At 43.4% G+C, this 16,386-nt stretch overlaps 1 pseudogene; it reads left to right on the top strand.

The window, feature by feature from the left end:
* The first annotated feature begins 314 nt into the window (after nucleotides 1-314).
* On the top strand, nucleotides 315-1,781 carry LOC105474185 (interferon-inducible double-stranded RNA-dependent protein kinase activator A pseudogene; annotated as a pseudogene).
* The last annotated feature ends 14,605 nt before the right edge of the window (nucleotides 1,782-16,386 follow it).

Genomic DNA, 16,386 nt, shown 5'->3' with positions numbered 1-16,386 from the left:
TCTCAGGATCAACAGAGAACTGGAAAGATCTCTGGGTCTTTGTAGTCAGGAAAAAAAAAATTTTTTTAAGAAAAAAAATAGAACTACCATAAGACCTAGCAATCTGTCTCCTGGGTATACATCCAAATGAAATGAAATCACTACCACATAAAGATATCTGCACTCCCACATTCACTGCAGCATCATGCACAATAGCCAAGATACGGAAACAAGGTACAAGTCCATCAACAAACGAATGGAGAGGGGGAGTCAGAGGAGGCGGCAGTGCTGGAGCTCCTCCTGCGGACCAGCTACCCGGGGAGCAAGCACATTGCTCCGCACCGCTCTTCCTCCAGCCGCTGAGCAGTCCCTTCTCGCCATGTCCCAGAGCAGGTACCCGCCGAGGCTCTGCCGCTGGAGCGCGAGGACAGTGGGACCTTCAGTTTGGGGAAGATGATAACAGCTATGCCAGGGAAAACACCGATTCAGGTATTACACGAATACGGCATGAAGACCAAGAACATCCCGGTTTATGAATGTGAAAGATCTGATGTGCAAATACACGTGCCCACTTTCACCTTCAGAGTAACCGTTGGTGACATAACCTGCAGAGGTGAAGGTACAGGTAAGAAGCTGGTGAAACATAGAGCTGCAGAGGCTGCCATAAACATTTTGAAAGACAATGCAAGTATTTGCTTTGCAGTTCCTGACCCCTTAATGTCTGACCCTTCCAAGCAACCAAAGAACCAGCTCAATCCTGTTGGTTCTTTACAGGAATTGGCTTTTCATCATGGCTGGAGACGTCCTGAATATACCCTTTCCCAGGAGGGAGGACCTGCTCATAAGAGAGAATATACCACAGTTTGCAGGCTAGAGGCATTTATGGAAACTGGAAAGGGGGCATCAAAAAAGCAAGCCAAAAGGAATACTGCTGAGAAATTTCTTGCCAAATTTAGTAATATTTCTCCAGAGAACCACATTTCTTTAACAAATGTAGTGGGACATTCTTTAGGATGTACTTGGGGAATTCTCCTGGTGAAAAGATCAACTTACTGAAAAGAAGCCTCCTTAGTATTCCAAATACAGATTACATCCAGCCGCTTAGTGAAATTGCCAAGGAACAAGGTTTTAATATAACATATTTGGATATAGATGAACTGAGCGCCAATGGACAGTATCAATGTCTTACTGGACTGTCCACCAACCCCATCACGGTCTGTCATGGCTCCGGTATCTCCTGCGGCAATGCGTAAAGTGATGCAGCTCACAATACTTTGCAGTATTTAAAGATAATAGCAGAAAGAAAGTAAATTTGGAGCAACTTTAAAAATCTTTCAGTAGCACATAAAAAGTTCCCCTCTGGCCCCCTCCCAAGTAAAACTTTTACCATAGTGTTTGAGTTTATGTCTTGTTTCTAAATCTCTTCATAGATTCCATCGGCACTCCAGATGTAATTGTCTCCTCGTGGTTGTTATTAAGCTCTTTTTAATGGCTTCAACTTTGTATCGGTATATTGTATTTATAAACTTTGTACCACAAGACAGAGTGTAGCACCCATTTTACAGTGCCATGCACATCAGAGAAAGAAACTGCATGTTTGTTGTTGACGATGAAATAAAAATGCTAGCAACAGTCTTTCTTACTGGTGCTTAAGCTCTTTGCACAAAGCTTTATAAAGGGGATTCAAAGGAAGCCCTTTAGAATTAGAGTCTTGAGAGACAGCACTAACAGGCCTTTAAGTATGATTGTTAAATTTCAGGGAACATGATTGGTCTGCTGTGTATTTGAATTCATGTAACAAAGAACTGTCATGATGGGATTCTGCTTATTTTATTAAAAAGTTACTGACTTGAGGAAAAAAAAAAAAAAAAAAAAAGCATGGATAAAGAAACTATGGTGGCCAGGCACAGTGGCTCACACCTGTAATCCCAACACTTTGGGAGGCCAAGGCAGGTGGATGGATTGCTTGAGCCTAGAGTTCAAAACCAGCCTGAGAAACATGGTGAAACCCCGTCCCTACAAAAATAAAAATAAAAAATTAGCCAGGCGTGATGGCATGTGCCTGTGGTCTCAGCTGCTTGGGAGGTTGAAGTGGGAAGATCACTTGAGCCTGGAAGGTCGAGGCTGCAGTGAGCCATGATTGTGTTACCAATGGAGAGAGTCCAGATTCTTGACATCTTGAACAAAGAATTGGACAAAATGCACAAACAAGGCAAGGAAAAAATGAAGCAATAAAAGCAGAGATTTATTGAAAATGAAAGTACACTCCACAGGGTGGGAGCAGGCCTGAGCATAGGGATTCAAGAGCCCCATTACAGAATTTTCTGGGGTTTAAATGCCCTCTAGAGGTTTCCACTGGTTACTTGAGGTATGCTCTTTGTAAAATGAAGAGGATGAAGTAAAGTTACAAAGTCATTTACTCAGCGTACACCCTATGTAAATGGAGAGGATATTTCCTAACATAGCTGAAGTGTTCCCACCTGATTTAGTTCAAGGAAGTCAGCATGAATTGGCCTTATGTTCCCTGCCTCCAGACTCTATTCTCCTGCCTCAATTGTACCACTGCACTCCAGCCTGGGCAACAGAGCAAGACCCTGTCAAAAAAAACAAAGATTAAAAAGTAATAATAATAATAAACACAGGCCAGGCGCGGTGGCTCAAGCCTGTAATCCCAGCACTTTGGGAGGCCGAGACGGGCGGATCACGAGTTCAGGAGATCGAGACCATCCTGGCTAACACGGTGAAACCCCGTCTCTACTAAAATACAAAAAAAAATTAGCCGGGCGAGGTGGCGGGCGCCTGTACTCCCAGCTACTCGGGAGGCTGAGGCAGGAGAATGGCGTGAACCCGGGAGGCGGGGCTTGCAGTGAGCTGAGATCCGGCCATTGCACTCCAGCCTGGGCAACAGAGCTAGACTCCGTCTCAAAAAAAATAATAATAATAATAATAATAATAATAATAATAAACACAATAGAGTACTATACAGCCTTTTAAAAAGGAGATCCTGTCATTTGCCACAACATGGCGGAACCTGGAGGACATTATGCTATGTAAAATGAGCCAGACATAGAAAGAAAAATATTACATGATCTCACTTACATGTGAAATCTATAAAAGTGGTCAGGCTAGGCGTGGTGGCCCACACCTATAATCAATCCCAGCACTTTGGGAGGCCAAGGCAGGGAGATCACCTGAGGTTGGGAGTTCGAGACCTGCCGGACCAACATGGAGAAGTCCCATCTCCACTAAAAATACAAAATTAGCCGGGTGTGGTGGCGCATGCTTGTAATCCCAGCTTCTCAGGAGGCTGAGGCAGGAGAATCGCTTGAACCTGGGAGGCGGAGGTTGCAGTGAGCCGAGATTGTACCACTGCACTCCAGCCTGGGCAACAAGAGCAAAACTCCATCTCAAAAAAAAAAAAAAAAAAAAAGAAAGAAAGAAAGAAAGAAAAGAAGGGGAGAATGTCATTTTCACACTGTTTCAAAGCATACAGAACCATGAGTAACTTTCTGCAACTGTCGTAGCTGATTTCACTTTCTACCTATCACCTGGGTGCAGCAAGCAGGGCTACTCAGAGGGATGGAGGTAGGAGGCAGGACTTGACTTCAGAGTGGGGGCTCAGACACTGAACCAAATTGAGAAGGGCTAAAATAGGGACGGGTGGAAGCAGCTTTCCTTAAGACACACCCACCCGTGTGCCTTGTCAGTTTACCACTAACATGGCAACACTCGGGATTTACTGCTCCTTCCCATGGCAATGACCTGATGACCCAGAGGTTTCTACCGTTTCTCTAGAAATTTCTGCATAAATCACCCCTTAATCTGCATGCAGTTAAAAGTAGGTGTAAACATGACTGCAGAACTGCCCTGAGCTGTTAGTCTCAGCACACTGCCAATGGAGAAGCCCTGCTCTGCAGAAGCAGTCACGGAGTTGCAACAACGCCCAGGCTGTAACACTGCCACTTCAATAAAGCTGTTCTCTTCTATTACAGGCTCACCCTTGAGTGTTTTCCTGGGAGAAGCAAAGAATCCTCCCAAGCTAAACCCCAATCTGGGGCTCGCCTGCCATGTATCAAGAGGACTAGACTTCTAGTTTTCAGCCTCTGGGTATATTTTAAAATGAAGAAATGCCAGAAATGAGTCAATATAACAGTGATATGATTTAAATGTTTGTTTTTAACCAACCAAAACTTTGAGTTCAACCAATAAATACAATGACAGTGTGATCTTATATGGCAATAATAGCAAAGGCCCTTCATGAATACCAGGCCCAGGCCATGGTCCTTCTGCTTCCCTGAGTGATAATAAGACCCTTCCTTTCCTTCCTACTGGGAGTTCTTGACTCTCCTATGGACAGAAGGGAATGAGAATTCAGATAAATCAGCCTTATGTTCTCTCTTGCTAGGAGAGCCACTTGCAGCTCAGTAGATCAAAAGTTGGCCCCTCCTAGCAAACCCAAGGTGATGGGGAGAGGTGCATCCCCTCCCTAACCACGGCCATCGTATCTCAGCCCCTGCCACCATCCTCTTGCCTCTCCAGGCTTCCTCAGGGAGAAAAAAAAAAATCACTCTCACTGCTTTAGTGGATCTACACTATTTTATTTCCTGTCACACCAGGGAACTATTACAGAGAATTGTAGAGTAAAAGGACTAGAAGTTGCTGATTTATTTAAATAACTAATTCCCAGGCCAGGCGTGGTGGCTCCTGCCTGTAATGCCAGCACTTTTGGGAGGCCGAGGTGGGTGGATCATTTAAGACTAGCCTGACCAACATGGTGAAACCCCATCTCTACTAAAAATACAAAAATTATCTGGGCGTGATGGCAGGTGCCTGTAATCCCAGCTGCTCAGGAGGCTGAAGCAGGAGAATCGCTTGAACCGAGGAGGTGGAGGTTGCAGTGAGCCAAGATCATGCCACTGCACTCCAGCCTGGGCGACAGAGCAAGACTCCCTCTCAAAAAAAATAAAATAAAATAAATAATAATAATAATAATAATAATAATAACTCATTCCCTTGTATCACATAAGTAACAGCCCTTTTAGATCTAGGTTTTAAGAAGAAAAGAATTTCTCGTGGATGCTTCCTTTCTCTCAACCCATGTTAAGCTTCAGATTTTAGCCAAATAATAACAATCTTTCTTCTTTCCAAATTTTATCAGGTCCAAAGTGGCAAGGAACTATCTCTGATTCCATGAATCCAGTTTCCTCACAGATTACCAAAGAAGCAAGTACACCTCACCATAACAAGGATTAATTTTTCTATCAAGTCAAGACAATCTAGTTTCATATTAAGAAAGCATAGGCCAGGTGCAGTGGCTCACGCCTATAATCCTAGAACTTTGGGAGGCCAAGCAAATGGATCACCTGAGGTCAGGAGTTCGAGACCAGCTTGGCCAACATGGTGAAACCCCATGTCTACTAAAAATAAAAAAAAAAATTAGCTGGGTTTGGTGGTGGATGCCTATAATCCTAGCTACTCGGGAGGCTGAGGCAGGAGAACTGCTTGAACCCAGGAGGCAGAGATTGCAATGAGCCAAGATGGTGCTGTTGAACTCCAGTGTGGGCGACAGATCAAGACTCTGTCTCAAAAAAACAAAAAGAAAGAAAGAAAGCCTATATTGCTCCTAATGTTAACATTTTTACCATATTCCTTGCAAAATGATAACACTAATATGACTGCACTAAGGAATAACTGAGTTCCTGAGCCTGCACTAGCTCTAACAGGTCACTCAGTCCCTCCCAGACCACGGGTGCAAGCTCCAAATTCTGATCCACAACTCTCTCTCCTGACAGAAAGAAAAGGGAGGTCTTAGTACTTCTTACGCATTTAGTAGTTCACATTCTAACGTCTATCTGGATGGCTTCAATTATTTTTGCTGTGAAATATCAAACCATCGTATTTGAACACGAGAGTGACATGCAGGAGTCACACAACAAATACATATAACAAGAGCACATTAGGGTGCTGGGAGGGCACATGCTCTTCTTCAACTTCACCCCGTGCTCCCTGTGAGATGTCCTTAGAACCAGAGGCCTGAAAGTCTGCTAACTTCAGTAAAAAGCAGTACATTTTAACAGCCACCCCTTCAAAATGTAAAAATATTGCTTCAGATTGCCAAAAACCATTTCACACTGAACATTCTGACCCTTACCCCGACTCTGAGCCTCACCCCATTCCTGAAGCTTGCCCTATCCCTGACCTTCTGAGCTGAAGGCCCAGCCCCAGTCCTTGCCCCAACCCCAGGAACTGCCTCATCTGATTCTTGCCTTGACCCATGCTTGCTGACCAGGCCTCTGACTATCTGGCCTACCAGTTCCATCTAGGCCCACTTCCTGCCACACCTAGCCAGCCTGATTTTGGCTAGTTCTATTTAGACCTGTTTAGCCAAGCCCAGTCCCAGTCCCCAGACAGCTCCTGTTTAACCCTGCCTGTGAGGTTCTGAGTCTCCAGATCTGCTCATCTGGTCACACCTACTAGATTCAAGTCCCTTGCTCTATTTCTCCTGAAGTCCGGCTCTAACATCCATCAGCTGAGCCCCACAGAGCCCTATATCCTGAGGAGCAAAAGAGACCTGAGACCCTGAGCTCACAGGTTCCATCCTTTCCTGGGCAACAAAGTCGTCTTCTTGGACAGTGCTTCTCAAAATGGAATGCACATACGAATGACCGGGGAGTCTTGTTAAAAATGCAAATTCAGATTCAGTAGATCTGAAGTGAGGCCCTGAAGCCTGCATTTCTAACAAACACCCAAGTGAAGTCAATATTGTTGGTCCAGAAAGCAAACTTTAATTAGCACAGTTCTGGAATACCAATTATAGTTTTGCAAAATTTAAAAAAAAAAAAAAGTTTACAGTAACAACAGCCCTGATTTCTACCAAGGGAAGAGAACTCATTCCCCCATAGAATGCTCCAGCCCACAGAACTTGGAGTCTGTCCCATTTCTATTGTACACTAATCACATAGTGCTTTGAATTTCACTCAATAGTTTCCTATATGTGTGTTTTATTACTCATTCATTTGGTTCCTTTACAGCATTTGTTCATTCTGCAAACATTATTGATCATTAATCTGTTAGGGCCATAAGAATATATAAGGCATAGTCTCTGCATCCGATAAGGCAACAGGCCATTAAAGAAGATAGATATGGGCCAGGCATGGTGGCTCACCCCCGTAATCCCAACACTTTGGGAGGCCGAGGTGGGTGGATCACCTGAGGTCAGGAGTTCAAGACCAGCCTGGCCAACATGGTGAAACCCCATCTCTACTAAAAATACAAAAAATTAGCTGGGTGTGTTGACACATGCCTGTGATCCCAGCTATTCCGGAGGCTGAGGCAGGAGAATCACTTGAACCCGGGAGGTGGAGATTGCAGTGAGCCAAGATCATGCCACTGCCCTCCAGCCTAGGCGACAGAACAAGACTTCATCTCAAAAAAAAAGATAGGTAGATAGATATGTAAGCAGATCTCTTCAGCACAATAATAGTATCTGTATATAGTGTGGAGGAAAAAGAGACCTGTAACCCCATCGGAGTTGGGGAATCAACAGGAAAGCCATTCTGGGCAAAAAAGTAGCCTGAGCTGAATCTAACAGAGGAGTGAGTCAAATGAAGTACAGGGGACCCACCAGGCAGAGGAGCAGCCTGGCAGAGGCCCCGGGGTGAAATGGCTGGGTCGGAGAAGAGCTGCACGCACCCGGGTTGTTGGAGAACAGTTAGCAGGGAGGAAGCCTCCAAGAAGAAGCTGAGGTGTTGGCCAGGGCCAATCACAGGGACCTTGCCTGCCACGTTAAGGATCTTGGACTTTAGCCTGTGGACAATGAGGAAACAGTTTAAGTTTTTAAATAAAGCCAAGGCACATTTGGGTTTTAGGTAAATCATGTTTGGTGACTGTGCAGAAAATTAAATTGAAGTTGCCAAAACTAGAAACAGGCTAGGCAAGGTGACTCACGCCTGTAATCCCAACACTTTGGGAGACCAAAGTGGGAGGATTCTTGAACTCAGGAGTTCAAGACCAGCCTGGACAACATAGCAAGACTCCACTAAATATAAATGTAAAAAATTAGCCTAGCATGGTGGTGCATGCCTATAGTTCCAGCTACGCTCTGTTGCCCAGGCTGTAATGCAATCATATAATCATGGCTCACTGCAGCTTCCACTTCCTGTACTCAAGCAATCCTCCCACCTCGACCTCCTAAGTAGCTCAAGCAATCCTCCTGCCTCAGCCTCCCAAAATGCTGGGATTACAGGTGTGAGCCACCACATGCAACCAATGCTACCTTTCTAACACCTGTATAAATATCCTCCTCTCTGTCCCCACCACTATTGCCTCCCTTCTCATTAGCCCTTCCTTGTACCATAGCAATTCATCTCTTAACTGATCTCCCAGCCTCCAGTATCTTTTCCCTTAAGTCAAACATCAGAGAAATGTTTCCAACAGGCTAATCTGACTGTCTTAGTCTGTTTTCTGCTGCTATAACATAATACCACAGACTGGATAATTTATAAAGAATAGGAGTTTATTTTGCTTGTAAGTCTGAAGTCTGGGGTAAGTCCAAAAGACCATGTTGCCAGTGTCTTGTGAGGATCTTTGTGCTGTTTTATCCCATAGCATAAAGGCAAGCAAGTCCATGAAACAGAGAAAAAATTAAGCCTATTCTCATGATAACTAATCCGCTCCTGTGACAATGGCATTAATCCATTCCTGAGGGCAGAGGCTTCACAACTTAATCACCCCTGAAAGGCCTCCTCTCTCAATACTATTATATTGAAAATGAAGTTTCAACATGAGTTTTGGAGGGAACATTCAAGTCACATGGCACTGACCATATGACTCTTGTCCATTTCCTATAGGACAAGAGGCAAACCTCTTAGATTAGTGGATAAGATCCTCAATGACGTAGACATTTCCCAGTGATATGGGTCCTTTCTCAATGATATGGATCTTTTATTAATACATCTACTAAATGCGTATTGAGTGGTCCCTGAGACAGGCACTAGAAATGGCCCTGAGGATATTACCATGAAGAGAAAAATATACTCAGGTATTGTAGAGCTAACATGCTAGAGGAGACAGCAGATTTTAAAATACAGACAAGCCAGGCATGGTGGTGCACACCTGTAGTACCAGGTACTCAGGAGGCTGAGGCAGGAGGATCTCTTGAGGGCAGGAGTTCGAGGCCACAGTGCTATAATCATGCACATGAATAGCCACTGCACTCCAGCCTACACAACATAGTGATACCCTATCTATAAAATTAAATTAAATTAAAATATAGACAAATTTAAAAGCTTAAGTGTGATAAAGCTATTCATCATTTATTTGACACACATTTTTAGTGTCTACTACTTGTCAGGCACCATGCTAGATGCTAAACATGTGGTGATAAGGGAAAAAGACACAATCCTTACTGCTATGGAGCTCATGGGCAGACACTAATACCATAATAACAGTCATGAACAGTATCACAAACTGGCCTAAGTGTTGTTGACCAAAGTGAAGAAGGGAAGGAATGCTTGATACAAGAACCAAAAAATGAGTTAAAAAGTTAACTAGGCAGGAGGGAGGAGGGACTGCTGAAAAGAAAGCAAGCATATCAGGAAGGTGAAGACAAGCTCAACAGCACTGAAGCTAAAAGGAGTGAGAGTATGAGGAACTGAAAGAAGGTTGTATGGCTGAAGCATGGGGTTAAGGGAGGGTAGCCTGAGAGGTGGGCAGGGGCCAGATCACACAGGGCCTTATGGGCTACAGTAAGGAGTTCAGATTTTGTACCAAAGATAATGGGAATCCACTAAAAGGTTTTAAGCAGCGGGTGAAAGTAGAGAGATAGTTAATGAGGCCCTTGCAGTGGGCAAGGCAGCGGAGGGTCATGATCTGGTCTAGGGTTATGCCGGTGGAGATGAAAGAAATGCATGAAATTAATGAACTGGGAAATCGAGCTGACAGGACTTGGGAGCAACTTGAAAGTTACATATATTTTGGCCGGGCGCAGTGACTCACGCCTGTAATCCCGGCACTTTGGGAGGCCGAGGCAGGTGGATCACGAGGTCAAGAGATCGAGACCATCCTAGTCAACATGGTGAAACCCTGTCTCTACTAAAAATACAAAAATTAGCTGGGCATGGTGGTGCATGCCTGTAGTCCCAGCTACTCGAGAGGCTGAGGCAGGCGAATCGCTTGAACCCAGGAGGCAGAGGTTGCAGTGAGCCGAGATCGTACCACTGCACTCCAGCCTGGCAAAAGAGCAGATTCTGCCTCAAAAAAAAAAAAGAAAGAAAAGAAAGTTGTATATATTTTATAGAGAGATATAGATGGAGGTGAAATGACATGATGTTTGGGATTTGCTTCAAAATGACACACAGGAGAAGGAAGCAGAAAGTAGAAAAGGATGTGGACAGGGAAGGATTAGCTGTGGGTTGATAGTTGTGGGATGAGTGATGTATACATGGGGGTATCTTATACTATTCTGCCAACTTTTGTGTATATTCAAAATTCTCCATTATACAAAGTTAGAAAGGAGAAAAGAAAAGGAGGAGACAGAGAAGAAATAGAATAAATCCTAGGTTTTTGGTTGAGCAATCAAGAAGCTAACGGTGTCATTCACTGAGATGATGAAGAGGGACAGAGTAAGACAAGAGACTTGGGGAGTACCATAAGGGTGATTTTAGACATGTTAAGTTTGATATGTCCAGAAGATATGCTGAGGAGGAGGATGTCGAGTACACAACTGGGTTTAAAAATTTGAAACTCAAAGGAAGGATCTGCACTAAAGAGATAAATGTGTGAATAATTTGCATACACATGGCATTTTAAACCATGAAAATGGATGGGATTTGGTAATAATTATGTGTCAATGTAGGTTCATCAATTGTAATAAATGTCCACTCTGGTGGGGGATATTGATAATGAGGAAGGCTACTCACGTGTGAGGACAAAGGGTATGTGGAAAATCTCTGTACTTTCCTCAACTTTTCTATGAAGCTAAAACTGCTCTAAAAAATAAGGTCTATATTAAAAACAAAAAAAAAAAAGGATGGGGTTACTTAATGAGAGAATTTAGACAGAGAAAGACCCCAGACTAAACCCAAAGAAACAAAATGTAAAGGTTGAGTAGATGAGAAAGATCTATAAAAAGAAGTCTTTAAGAAGTAACAGCCACGGGAATGTTATAGAAACAAGAAGACTGTTATGTTAGGACAGCCTAGATGAGAGAATTTTTCAAGGAAGAAATAGTAGGCAACTATTTCTGAAGCTGTTGAAAGGTCAGATAAGATGAGAACACGGAATATTTGCTGGGCCTGGCAACGTGGAAATAATTAACAGGCTTGATAATAATAGTTTCGGGTTTCTTTTGTTTTGTTTTGTTTCGTTTTGTTTTGTTTTTAGAAACAGGGTCTCTCTCTCTCTGTCTCCCAGGCTGGAGTACAGCGACCCAGTCATGGTTCACTGTAACCCTGAACTTACAGGCTCAAGCAATCCTCTCGCTCTGCTTCCTAAGCAGCTGGGGCTACAGGCGCGTGCCACCACACCCGGCTAATTGGCTAATTTTTTTTAATTTTTTGTAGAGAAAAAACACAGGCAACAGCCTATGTGGCCCAGGCTGGTCTCAAACTCCTGGGCTCAAGCAATCCTCTCCTCTCAGCCTCCCAAAGTACTTGGATTACAGGCGTGAGCCACCACGCTGGCCCAAAGTCATAATTCTTGAGTTATCTGCTCATGTTGTCTTGGTTTCCTCACCTTCCATTCACTCTTTCTCCCACTCTGATCCATCACTAATAAAAACTTCTTGGGCTTGGCACAGTAGCTCACACCTGTAATCCCAGCACTTTGGGAGGCCAAGACAGGAGGATCGCTTGAGGCCAGGAGTTCAAGATCAGCCTGGGCAACCCTGAGAGAGACCCTGTCTCTACAAAAAATTTTAAAAGTTAGTAGGCATGGTGGTACACGCCTATAGTCCTAGCTACTCAGGACGCTGAAGCAGGAAGGGCAGCATGACCCCAGGAGTTTGAGGCTGCAGGGAGCCAGAATGGGTGCACTCCAGCCTAGGCAACAGAGCAAGATTCTGCCTAAAAAAGAAAAAAAGACTTTGACATAGATTTGTAAAATGGAGTTTTAGCTAAAGTGACTTGTGGTGTCAAGAGGGTCAGTTTATTATTAACCTGAAATGTATTCGAGCATATTCATACTTTGAAAGATCCATGGAAAGGCAGAGATTAATGATTTAGGAGAAAGAAAAGATAAAACAAACCCAAGAATTCACAGCAGCATTGTTTATAGCACCCCAAAAGTGGAAACAACCCAAATGTCTATCAGCTGTTGAATAAACAAAATGTGGCATATCTATACAATGCAATGCTACTTGGACATAAAAGGAATTAAGTATTGATACATGCTACAACGTGTGTAAATTTTGGAAGCATTATGCTGTGTGAAAGAAGTCAGTCACACAGGCCACATGTAGTGTGATTCCAATTACATGAAATGTGAAGAATAAGTAAATCCATACAGACATAAGTAGAGTAGTGATTGCCTACAGAAAGGAAATTGATGGTATCGGGGTCGGGGTGGGGATGGGGGAAATGGGAGTAACTGGTAAAAGCACAAGTTTCTTTTGGTGTAACGAAAATGTTCTAAAATTGATTGTGGTAGTGGTTGCACAACTCTGAATACACAGTCACATGTTAAGTCATGTGTTGCTTAACAACAGGAATAAGTTCCGAGAAATGCATCGTTAGGTGATTTTATCATTACGGGAACATCATCATAGAGTGTCCTTACACAAGCTTGGATGGTGTAGCCTACTATACATCTAGGCTACATGGCATAACCTGTTGCTCCTAGGCTGCAAGCCTGTACAGCATGTTACTGTACTCAATACCGTAGGCAATTGTAACACCATGTTAAGTGTTTATGTATCTAAACATGGAAAAGGTACCATAAAGAAAACAGTATAAAAGATGTAAAAAATGGCGTGCCTATATAAGGCACATATCATGAATGGGCCTTGCAGGACAAGAAGCTGCTCTGGCTGAGTCAGTGAGTGAGTGGCGAGTGACTACACTAAATTTATTTTAAATTATTTTTCTTTTCTTCAATAATAAACTAGCCTTAGCTTACTGCAACCTTTTTACTTTATAAACTTTTTAATTTTTTTAACTTTGACTCTTGTAATAACACTTAGCTTAAAACATAAATATTCTACAGCTGTACAAAAATATTTTATTTCTTTATATCCTTATTCTATAAGCTTTTTTCCATTTTTTAAATTTTTTTCACTTTTTTGTTAAAAGCTAACACACAAAGACACACATTAGCCTAGGTCTACGCAGGGCCAGGATCATCCAAACATCACGACAGGACAGGGATTTTTCAGCTACATTATAATCTTAGGGGACCACCATCATATATGTGCTCTGTCTTTGAGCTAAATGTGTTATGCAGCACATGGCTGTAGAGTTGACCCTTCAACAACTCAGGGCCTAGGGGATTGTCACCCCTCACAATTGAAAATCTGTGTATCTGGCTGGGCGCAGGGGTTCACGCCTGTAATCCCAGCACTTTGGGAGGCAGAGGCGGGCAGATCATGAGGTCAGGAGATCGAGACCATCCTGGCCAACATAGTGAAACCCCATCTCTACTAAAAATACAAAAATTAGCTGGGCATGGTGGTGCACGCCTGTAGTCCCAGCTACTTGGGAGGCCGAGGCAGAAGAATCGATTGAACCCTGGAGGTGGAGGTTGCAGTGAGTCGAGATGGCACCACTGCACTCCAGCCTGATGACAGAGTGAGACTTCATCTCAAAAAAAAAAAAAAAAATTGTGTATACATTTTGACTCCCTAAACACCTAACTACTAATAGCCTACTGTTGACCAGAAGCCTTACTGATAACATGAACAGTAGATATATGTTTTGTATGTATTAATAAAATCATAAGGAACATGTATTTACTATTCTTTAAGCGGACGTGGACCATCATAAAGGTCTTCATCCTCTTCACATTGAGTAGACTGAGGAGGAGGAGGAGGAGGAGGAGGAGGAGGAGAAGTTGATCTTGCTATCTCAGGGGTGGCAGAGGTGGAAGAAAATCTGAGGACAGGCATGATGGCTGACACTTGTAATCCCAGCGTTTTGGGAGGCCAAGACAAGAGGATTGTTTGAGGCCAGGAGTTCAAGACCAGCCTGGGCAGCATGGAAAGACCCCATCTCTAGAAAAAAAAAAAAAAACTTTAAAATTATCAAGGTGTGGTGGTGTGTGCCTGTAGTCCCAGCTACTCCAGAGGTTGAAGTGAGAAGATCTCCTTAGCCTAGGAGTTTGAGGCTGCAGTGAGCTAGGATTACACCACTGCACTCTAGCCTGGGGGAGCAGAGTGAGACCCTATTTCTCAAAAAAAAAAAAAAGAAAAAGAAAAAGAAAAAGAAAAGAAAAGAAAAGAAAATCTTTGTGTAAATGGATCCACGCAGTTCAAACCTGTGTTGTTCAAAGGTCAACTGTATTAAATATCACTGAATTGTATAATTTAAATGGGTGAATTTTATGGTATATGAATTATATCTCAATAAAGTTATTCTGTTGCCTTGGTATCCATTTTTAACTGTAAGTTTCACTTTCTCATATCAGAAGCAACATTTAGTCACCCTTAACAGTTTTCTATATTATAATACACCCAGATGGTTCAGCCAGTGGCCAGAGATAAAACTCAGAAGCATCTCTCCCACCTAGCAAGCTGGGCACCCCTACCACTTCATGTAAACAGACCATTCAAACATTTGCCCAAGGCCGGGTACAGTGGTTCATGCCTGTAATCCCAACACTTTGGGAGGCCAAGACAGGTGGATCACCTGAGGTCAGGAGTTCAAGACCAGCCTGGCCAACACAATGAAACCTGTCTCTACTAAAAATACAAAAAAAATTAGCCAGGTGTGGTGGCAAACACCTGTAATCCCAGCTACTCGGGAGGCTGAGGCAGGAGAATCACTTGAATTCAAGAGGCGGGGGTTGCAGTGAACCAAGATCACGCCATTACACTCCAGCCTGGGCAACAAGAGCAAAACTCCATCTCAAAAAAAAAAAAAATTTTGCCCAAGGACTGAAAGTAACCACATCACAGTCACAGTGTGACCTCCTGGAACTAGTGCCTGCTTTCTTTTTTTTTTTTTTAATTTGACAGTCTCAGTCTGAAGGGGTTGGCGGAGTGGGAAGTTTTCGCCATGTTGGCCAGGCTGGACCTGCTTGCTTCACACCAACCAATTAAAGCTCCTCAAGAGAAACCTGTTTGAATAACACAGTGGACCCAATAAAGACGTTGGCCCACAGATCTCTTCTGTCTTTCTCTGCCTGTCCTCTCTGACCTGGGTACATATGTGCGTGTGTGTGTGTGTGTGTAATGTGTGTGTGTGTGTATGTGTGGCTGGGCAGGCCACGTACCCTCCAGGATCTGAAAGTACTAAAAAGTCTTAAGCTCTCACATTGTGGTTGTGTCATTGAAGCTGTGTCTGCAATCTGACCCCTGACAGCGAGCAGGTAGGTCCCCTGTTGGTCCTCTTTTGTCTGGGCCTCTCAGATGCTGGGGATAGTAGTTACCAGCTAGGTTGATAAAGTTATATTCAAGAGTTCTCCCTAAAATATAGTTAATATAATCTCAATAAAATGCCAACAGAATTTTTTTAAATAAACAAGCTAGTTCTAAAATTTATGTGGATAGGAAAAAAGAAGAAGCAAGAAGACCAAGGAAAAGTCTAGGAAAGAATAGTGGGATGGAACTAGCCCTCTCAATATTAAGACGTATCAATCTGACAAACAGAGATAGAAATTTCAGCGAAACAGAATAAAAAGTTCATAAATAGACCCAAATGTATGCCAAAAAATACTACATGGAACACGTGACATTTCAAACCATGGGTGGGGTTGGGAGGAATGGATTATTCAATAAAAGTGTTAATAAAACTGAGTAGCTACCTGGAACAAATCAGATTGGATTCATAGTTCACACCTTACACCAGGATGCTTTCCACACAAATCAAGGATTTAAATGGTTAATAATAATCCCAACGCTTTTGGAGGCCAAGGTAGAAGATCACTTGAGCCAGGAGTTTGAGATCAGCCTGGGCAACATAGCAAGACCCCCATCTCCACAAAACAATTAAAAAATTAGCTGGGCATGGCCGGGCGCAGTGGCTCACGCCTGTAATCCCAGCACTTTGGGAGGCCGAGGCAGGCAGATCACAAGGTCAGGAGATCGAGACCATCCTGGCTAACACGGTGAAACCCCATCTCTACTAAAAATACAAAAAAAAAAAAAAATTAGCCGGCCATGGTGGCGGGCACCTGTAGTTCCAGCTACTCAGGAGGCTGAGGCAGGAGAATGGCGTGACCCCAGGAGGTGGAGCTTGCAGTGAGCCGAGATCACAC

Source organism: Macaca nemestrina, chromosome 10 (assembly GCF_043159975.1).
Source record: "Macaca nemestrina isolate mMacNem1 chromosome 10, mMacNem.hap1, whole genome shotgun sequence".
Classification (NCBI taxonomy): Eukaryota; Metazoa; Chordata; class Mammalia; order Primates; family Cercopithecidae; genus Macaca; species Macaca nemestrina.
The sequence above is the reverse complement of the archived record's forward strand: the minus strand, read 5'-3'. Positions and strand labels throughout refer to the sequence as shown.